This window comes from Athene noctua, chromosome 1, assembly GCF_965140245.1.
Source record: "Athene noctua chromosome 1, bAthNoc1.hap1.1, whole genome shotgun sequence".
Classification (NCBI taxonomy): domain Eukaryota; kingdom Metazoa; phylum Chordata; class Aves; order Strigiformes; family Strigidae; genus Athene; species Athene noctua.
In genome coordinates this window covers 246,879,766-246,888,938 of record NC_134037.1, presented here as the reverse complement: position 1 = coordinate 246,888,938, position 9,173 = coordinate 246,879,766, and positions in this window count along the sequence as shown.

Below are 9,173 nucleotides of genomic sequence, written 5' to 3'. Positions count from 1 at the left end.
CACTGCAAATCTTCCAGCTTACCTAGTATGCATGGCTGTAAATCTTACCTGTGTGGCTGCAAATTTAGTCAGTATCTCCGAAATTGCTCAGTAGCTCATGCTGGGAGATGATGCAAAAAACTTCAGCAGGTTTGAGTGCTAATTGAACCTAGAGGTGAACAGACAGACTCAGAGAGATTTGGCAATTTGGATTTCGCTGCAGGTAGGTAACAGGCCTGATATCCAACAGTTGAATGTATTTGACATCAGTTTTGGCTAATAAACCATCTGGAACATTTGTTTGGACATTCAGGTTTATGAAATGCCCTCCCAAGAGATAAGACCACTGAGAAATGGATCAGAGCTTCTGCTAGTTCAAACCATCCAGAAAAGCTGTGGTAGCCTTCCAAGTGCTCACCAGCTCATTTCCTCACTGAAATGCAAGAACATCCTCATCCTCCCAGGATGAGGCACAAGATGGCAGTGCTCCTTCCCACTCCCCTACTGCGTGCAATGCTCCCCATCTCACTGCCCCCGGGCTGTGCTCCCTGCAGCCAAGCTGCTTCTCATCACTCTCTTCCTCCTAAATGAGGTGCTTGCTGGTACCACCCCAGCCCTGAACCATGAGGAACTGGTCCCCAAACATTACAGAGTTAACACAGTTTGGAGAACAGCCTGTGGCTCTTGTAGCTGGTTTTTGTCCCCTGATATGATGTGGGGGTTCTTGTCCTCCCCAGTGCAAGACAAGGATTGTTTCCAGCCCTGTGTGGTCTGCATGTGGTCACAGTTTGCTCTGTCTGCCTCCTGATAATGCAGACGTTGCCTGAGACTTGCGCTTAAAATGGATAGGAAACCAAATCAAACAATTATCTTTGCCTGAAAATTATTATGATTATGAAGCAATATAAGGAAAAGAATTAAAGTTGGATTTGTCTGACAAGACCTTTTCACCATTCAAAAGTTTGCGTGAAATCACTTTGATCACATTGCATGTGCGGAATACCCTCTGCCTTCTGATGAAAAGAGGAACACAGAACAAGTGCAGACAGATAATCATTAAAGTGGGGGTATTCAAACCACAGTTTATTGCCTTTACCTGGCCTCTGTGACTGAGAGATCTTATTTAAAAAGAAAAATAGTAGTAATTTTGTCATGTGCAGCAGCAATTGCACTGAAATTATCTGGAGTTTTTGTAAACCACCCAAAGGGATGCTGAATACCTGCAGATTCTCTAACCAGTCTGCAAGCTGATCTGGTCCCATGTCCATGCTGTAGGGTTGGAATGGTCTCAGCCTCTGTGCTTGGATCCATCCAGGTGCTTGGTCACCCCATTAAATGTCTCAACAATGAAACTCAACTACCTCTCTTTTGCCTCTGTTTTCGAGGGATATTGGAATATGCAGACCTAGGAGAAGAGATTGAAAAGAAAGTGATTCAAATCAGAATTTCCCATTTCTGAGGAGAAGGGCTTAGTATACAGCATTAAGATGCAGGCTGCATTAATTCCTCCTTACATACAGGAACGGTTTTGCTCTGTGTCCTGCCTGAGTCCTTTCAACAGGCAGCACTGCAGGAAAGCAGGGCTGGTTTGTGAGCTGAGGGGTGGGCTGCTTTTCCAGAGGAAACTCTTTGGTGTACTGACTGATCCAAGAGTGACGTTAGCACTGCTGCAGGTATGTAAAAGGGAATATCCCCATATTCCCAGTGGAGAGACAGTAGAATTTATTGCAAGGGCTTGTTCTGACTGTGTCTGGGATAATGTGTGCAGTTCTGCCTTCAGACTGGAAAAAGTCTGCAGAAGGATTGCTGTGGGTAACAAGAGAAGGAAGAGCATGTCATATTTGAAAATGCTAAAGGAGTTTTACTTGTTTAGCTTAGCTAAATGGAGGCTGGAGGTGATACAGCTGCTGCATGTGAAAATGTCATTGGGAAGAGTGGGGATGTTCTGAAACTAGTAAAAGTGGTACAAGAACTCAAAGTATATAAGTGGGCCAGGAGCAAAATCAGGCTAGAAATTGCAAGGTGTTTCCCCATCATTACAGTGATGAAGTCCTGGAAGAGCCTTTGAACTAAAATACAGTGATTGCTTCCAAAATGGAGCTTGGTGTGGCTATGAAATGGCTTTGTACGGTGTGATGCCAGTGGCAGACCTCTGTCACTCTGTCTATTCCTCTTGTAATCTGTTTGTTAAAATTGCTTCTAAGTGCCAGTTATTTCCCTCTCCAAAGAAAGGTAGCCACCATAAAGAAAGCATGTCACGCACACAGAGCATACATCAGCAAAGTGACAAGGGGTCCATTAGTCTTTTTGTAACCGTGTTCAGTGGCTTGCTGAGGTCTCTGTTGAGCTGGCCACTTAATTGTAATATGTACACATTTTACAGGCAAAATTAAAATTACACAGGGAAACAAGACCAAGTTAGCAAGCAACCAATGGCAAATCAGTGCATTAAAATCTAGTCCTTTGTGCTCAGGGACTGATGCTGCCACAGCTGCCAGGGCTGCATGTTGTGATTCCTCTTGGGAAGTGCAATAGCAAATCAGCATCCTGTGAATTATGTCATACTGTGAAATATGGCTTTCAATTTCACAGAATAGAGATCTGCTGCAAAAGTCTTGTTTGTTCAAGGTTTGCTCTTAGTTTCTTTCCTTGTCTAGAGGAACTTAGATATGGGTATATTAATATTTTATGTCCATTCACAGACAGGTCTTTTTTCACTCAGGTCCCTGCCAGCAGATGTTCCTTATCTCTTGCCTTTTAGAGGATTGCTATTATGCTCCAGCTGTCCCTGTTTCACTTCGAGTAGGGATCCAGTAGCAGTTACCTAAAGAAAAAGAATTTTGTTTCACATCTTGTTGCATTTTTTTAAAGAATTTGTTTGTCACTCAGACCTCAAGGATTCTCTGCAGGGTAAATTTGGCCAGACTTGTGTATGATGGTGAGCTGTAATGAAGGTGACCTTTCCTGTTCCCACCACCTTTAACATCATGTTATCACCTATTATTTCTTATATTCTTAATCAACAAAAGAGGCCTGTCTGCCACATTTAGCTTCTTTCTGAGGCGATTTTCAGAATTCCTGCTCTGGTTATTAAGATAGCAAGGCATCCTCAATATTATTTTAACTGTGGTACCTTATTTAAGCTGTTGGTACTGTGGGTAAAAAGGACCTTTCTGCTCCTCTCAAGTTAATGTTGGAACAAGGAAGACTGTTTATGTTGTTTATTTTCCTCTTTTTTTTTTGGTTTTTTTTTTTTTTGGTTTTTTTTTGTTTTTTGTTTTGTCAGCCGTTTGGACGTGAAGGTGTCAAAACCCTTCAGTTATTCTGCTTTTTTATTCTGATAAATGCACTTGAAAAAAAGGTATATGTAAGAGAAAACACTCCAAAACTCAAAGCTTATAGAGGCTTGCACAGTTCTCTTTCAGTTCTCTTTTCAAGGCTTTTTCTGCAGCACTTCTCCTCCCCAGCGGATCCATATTTTTTGAGTAAGACAAGAGCATTATCTTATGCCTGAGGCCTGACTGAAGTCAATGAAAGGTTGTAAATTGACTGCAGTGGGTACTGGATCTAGGTGCTTCTCACAGTTCTCAAGCAGGTTAAGCAAGTTTAGTTAACTAGAAAGTATTTTTCTCAGTAATGCATTTTATTCTGAGTGATATTTATTATACACCTTTTGGGTTAAAAGGTCACTACAAAATGGTCTAGAGGTAGAAGATTAGGTGAAGGCAGCTGATTGTCCAAGTTCAGTGTAGATGTAGACTGCCCTATCCTTATTAAAATGAATTTGGCATGCATTGTTAGTGAGAAGTCAATGAAATAGTTTGTACATCACAGGAGGTTAAGTGCATGTAATTCCAGCAAAACAAACCAGGGCCTGAAGTGTTAAAATACAGCAACTGGGCCCATTCCATAAAAATGAGAATTCCTCATTGCAGCTGCAACATTCCTGATCCCTTCTTAAAGGAGTTTTCTTTACATACCCTGCTGTAATTGTCAAAATTGGGCATAATAAATTATGATGTTCTATAATTAGACAGATAATCATCTTTGATTTTTCAGTGGACACTGGTCTGTACCAAACTTACTACTGTGACAAGGCATACTTCTTCATTTCTCAAATTTTTGTCCTGTCATAATAAACCATGTAAACGGTGTCCTTTAACAAAAATGTGGGACCTCTGTGTTCTCTGGCAGCCACAGTGTCCACTTGCTCCTTTTCCTATTGCTGGGGTTAAGCGGTGTGCATCCTTAACAAAGCATCTGGCACCTGGATGCCTCTGAAATGGTCAAGGAGAAACAGTGGTGCTCTCTTTCTGGAGCAGCTCATGCAGTAAAGTTTGGATGACACTGAGCTATCCTTAGTGTTCCCTGTGGGTTATCTCAGTCCTTTTTAGTACCAGGCCCTTTCAGTGTACATACCAGCCATCTCAGAGGTTAACAGCAATGGCCACGCTGCCTTGGGACAAAGTCCCTCTTACCCAGGACACTCTTTCCTCCAAGAGCCACCAATGCATGCTTGGATGAAGATGGTAAGAGTGATCATTGCCCTCGATATACTTATGATCCTAGCACTCAGCGGTTTAGGGACTTTCTGAGGTCCCATCCATGCTGCTTGGTTTAATGGCCACTAATGGCTGATCTTCCTGGAATTTATCTAAACCCTTCTCAAACCTACTTAACCCTTCAGCCTCCACAATGTCCTGTGGCAGTGGGTTCCACAGTACCATCAGGAATATTGCAGAAAAAGGGTTTATTTTGCTTGTTAAGATGGTGAGTGAGGTGTGTTATGATTTGTAGCTTATACTTCAGCATGATGAGGAAGTCATGGCTACAGAGTTTGCTGCTGTGATGCAGTGATGCTGCCTAGCTAAGCCTGCCAACCGTGGCAGCACAGTGCTAAAGGCTTGCTAACACTCTGCACAGCTGTGTTTGGGGAGCCAGCCTGAAGCAGTCCCTTTTCACACCTCTCCAATGCCCACAGTCTCTCTTGGAACAACTCACCCAGCATGAGCACTTCTGTCCCCCAAGCTGGTTGCAGACATACCCCTTCTCTCTTCCTCGAGAAAAGGATGGAGCAGCAATCCAGGCTTTCCTGTGGGAAAAGAGTGATCAGGCTGATACTTAGCCTGAATGAGGTGAAATTAAAATGGCTTGCGGGCAAAAATTGGAAAGTAATAATATAAGTGAGGGAGCAACTGAAAGTCGGTTTCTCTTTTGAAGCCAAATTCACTAAATGGGAGGCAAGATGAGTACTTCGCTACTTCTTGATGTAGAACAGAATAGGCCTCATCCATTTTTCTGCCTGTCCTTAGCTAGAAAGTTGTGACCTTTTTTTTAGATGCAAGTATTGCTGCAGTGATCCAGGCTGTTCCCTGTGAGACTCAACCTCTGCAATGCGCTCTGCCTGGGGAAGGAATGCAGCTGCTTCCCAACTCCGCTCTGCTTTCCTCAGGGGACTTGATAACATTTATGCTCTTGAGTCTTCCTGGCTTTTGGTTTGGTTCTGGATGCAGTTCAAGGTGTTGACTTGAAATGTAAAAGACTTTGCATCCTGGTGGTGAACCTGCTTCTTCACTGTCTGATGCTGTGGGAGCTATGGTAACTGCCTTTAGGGCTAGGTTTCGGAAAAGGACAGGTATTTCTGGTGAAGACCTCTTTTTTTGTCTTAACCTGTATGGCTTTTATTGTCTTTACTTTTGAATCTTGTCTGTTTTTCTGTGGCTTTTTGGGAGACCCTGGGGCAATGTCTGTGTTAGGAAATGAAATATGCCTGGGACTGTTCCCAACAGAGAGTGTTCTATGTCCATGGCATTAAATTCTCATCTTTGCATCACAGAGTGGACAGTTGATGACTGTATTTCTTAGCCTTGCTATCACCTGTGCCTTGCCAGGGAATATTTGGGAGGCTTCTAGATGATATGGAACAAAACTGTGGTAGGAACCACAGTATCCATTCAACAGTCCAAGTGATTTAGTTCCAGTGATTTGGAACATGTCCTGGCACTGCTTTATTTACTGATAGAAATGTAATAACGTTGACTGATTGCCAGTGATTAGGGAAGGTTTGCAGAAGAACTAACTAATGATTTCGAGTTCTTGGTAAGGTTTTGCTGAAAATGCTGGTATTTCTAATTATTGACTTGGACACATCTGAGGAGATCTTTTGTACAAAAAGACAGCTTTGGGTAACAGCAATATGATTCCTCAGAGCAAGAACGGTGGTTCTTGAGCATTTGCTCAGGGTGATGACAAAAGAGGTAGAAGAGGATTATTTCTGGATGCTGATATATCTGTGATACCTCACTGGTTGCTCAGCTGCACTGCATGGGTTCCAGCAAGAAACACTGGAGCACCATGAGTAATGGCTACTTCAGAAGGGCTTGGGAGTCCCTGAAGAAAGAAGGAGCCAGCTGGCTCTGTGAAGAAAGGTCCAGGTGACCCAGAGGAACTGTTTCTGAAAAGGCAGCAAGGTGGAACCAATGTCTCCATGGCATATGGCTAGCGCTATTTCTGAGAGCTTAAATCAGCTAATCTAATACCTAGGCTGTCTGATCAGGATTTAACCCTCTAGGATCGAAAGATCAGGAACAACATGACATATATAAAGAATTAGAGGTCAGGACAGATGCTGTTACAGTTTATTTCAGGCATCCATCAGGAGTTTTTGTTGTTGTTATTCTTTCATAAAGCTTACCTGGGATTTTGTGCCCCAGTCAGGAAATATTTCCAGCTCCATTCAGATTTAGAAGGGCAAGGCTGAGGGAGCTCTGGCTGTTGAGGGAGTGGGGGAAGATGATATAAAAGTGGTTGTTTGGATGTGCTGGTTTTTGGCAAAAGAGAGCTTTAAAGATTAAATTCTACTGGGAAATAAATGAGCAACCAGCACAACTCAATGCCTCGTGCTCCTGACAGTGATCTCTGCCTCCAGCAGCAGATTCCCAGTAGCTTCACATGCAGCAAGTTGTTATATGGTAATAATTCCAAAATTTCTTTAAAAAGGAAACTTTTCTAATGGCTTAAGGTCAAGAACAGACTTGTCTTTTGGGTTTCATTAGTAGCTAATACATTTTGGTTCTACCCTACCATAAAGTAAATCCCAGAAATTTAAGTTAAACCTGATACTTATTAATCCAGATGCTACAAAAAATATTGATTATCAAATGCCTTTCTCTTCCATAGCCTTGTGGCAGACTGGGGCACATTCTTTGTTTTAGGAAAGCCCGGATGTCTCTCAAGTTTTCATTGATTTGATGTTTGCTTCATAAAAAATTATGAGACTATCTTGGAATCTTCAGCACTGAGCTTTCCTGAACACTGCTGCACCATGCATTTCAAACACATGTCTGGTTTACATTTCTAAAAACCACTACAGATTCATAAATTGGAAAAACAAAGTTATGCTGAGCATGGTCTTACTTTTGCTGGCTATAGGTCAGAAGAAAAATGTTATTAAGAAGAGCTAAAAAGGGTCATTCATCTTTCATATATTGCAGCAGCTCAATATTGTAGCAGGATAAAAAACACTTGAAAATCTCTAGACACAGCTTTAGGAGTTCCAGAGCATATTGGCAATCGAGATAATAACAATGATCTTCTGTGATTGATGGCAGATTAAGAAAAATCTTGATTGAGAATTGATGGGCCCACATTAGTTTCTGTTCTTTGTTCTACTGCATCTGGGCCAGCCTCTGGGATTCAATTTGGCAGCTGGTTTGTGAGACAGGAATGTCAGATGCAGCCTTAGACTTTTAGTTCTCTGAAAGTGACATCTGGTTGAGTGTGATCTGATATTTTTTTGTTTGGTTGGTTGTTGGTTTTGTGTTGGTTGTTTTTTTCTTTTTTGAGTAGGGATTATAGACTTCTTGATTGTAGTGTCCTGAATATTTCTTTTTCCTTTAATTTTTACTCTCTTTGGTCAGAGAGAGTTGGCTCATCTGGTAAGAAATAAAAGAGAAAGTCATCTAAGGCCTGAGTAAATAGAAATTACTTATAATCGAGTGTGTTTTAGGCCTGGGAATGTGCCTTATTTACATATCTAATTACTGTAGGCTGTGTGGATCATGCACTGCTTGATGTTACAGATTTACAAATCACATGCTGGATGTACACTTGTTACATTTAATATTTTTTTCTCCAGAAGATGCCCAAGTGTTTTTCAAATATATGAAGACAGCAGTGAACATAGCCAGTTTTTGAATTAGGAACTGGGGTTACACAAAAACACACAGCACAGTTTACAAAGCTCCAAAGGGAAAACTTTATTAGGCAGAATTCACATACTCCTTTTAGAGTCTCAGCAGTGCAACTACCACAGTGATATAGCATCTTTAAGAAAGAGTTTTGTTAGAACCTCATTTTTAATCTCTCTTTTGAAAGAGGCACAGCTCATCTCACTATGTTAAAACTGCTGTACTTTTTGAAGAAGATGGATTTAATTGCAGGTCTCAACCTGAATACACCCGGTGTTACTTAGCTTACCACATGCAGCAAGAATATAGCCCGTGGGAGTAAAGCAGCAGGACTTGCATTGATTTCATAGCTTCTCTGCACTAGAGTTAAAAACTTTGTAGGACACTTTGGGTGGTTGCCTATCAAAATTCATGTTTAACATTTCTTTCTCAGCAGCACAAATAGAAGTCAAGGGGTGAGGGAGTTGTAATAGATCATTTTGTGCTAGGTTCCTGTCTGCTTGGTCTTTTATATGCTTTTTTTGTGCAGAATATTTTATAAAGGAATGAGAAATTAGATAAACATCACATGGCACTTCAGATCTGCATGTGGAGATTTGTATTCAAACTGTAGAAGTGGTAGGTCAGAGACTGCTGTTTACAGCAGTGCTTGATTAGAGGGACTTTTTTTCAGAAATAATCCAACAAAATGGAGTTCTGTGGTACTGTCATCCCTTGAAGTGAGAACTCAGCCCTAATCCTTTCAGACTGAACTGACAGCAATTTACAAAATGCAGTCTTGTTGGTGTGATGGTTGCAAAGTTTTCTTCCTTTCATCTGCTTAGTAAGCTTCAGATTTTTTTGTAATGGGCATTTGATTCTGGAGCTTCAGCTTACATCAGACACAGCCTTTCAAACACTGTGTCTTTAGTGCCCTATTGATGACTTGTAGAAAAGGCCAATAACATCCTCGCTTGTATCAGAAATAGCGTGGCCAGCAGGACTAGGGAAGGGATTGTCCCCCTG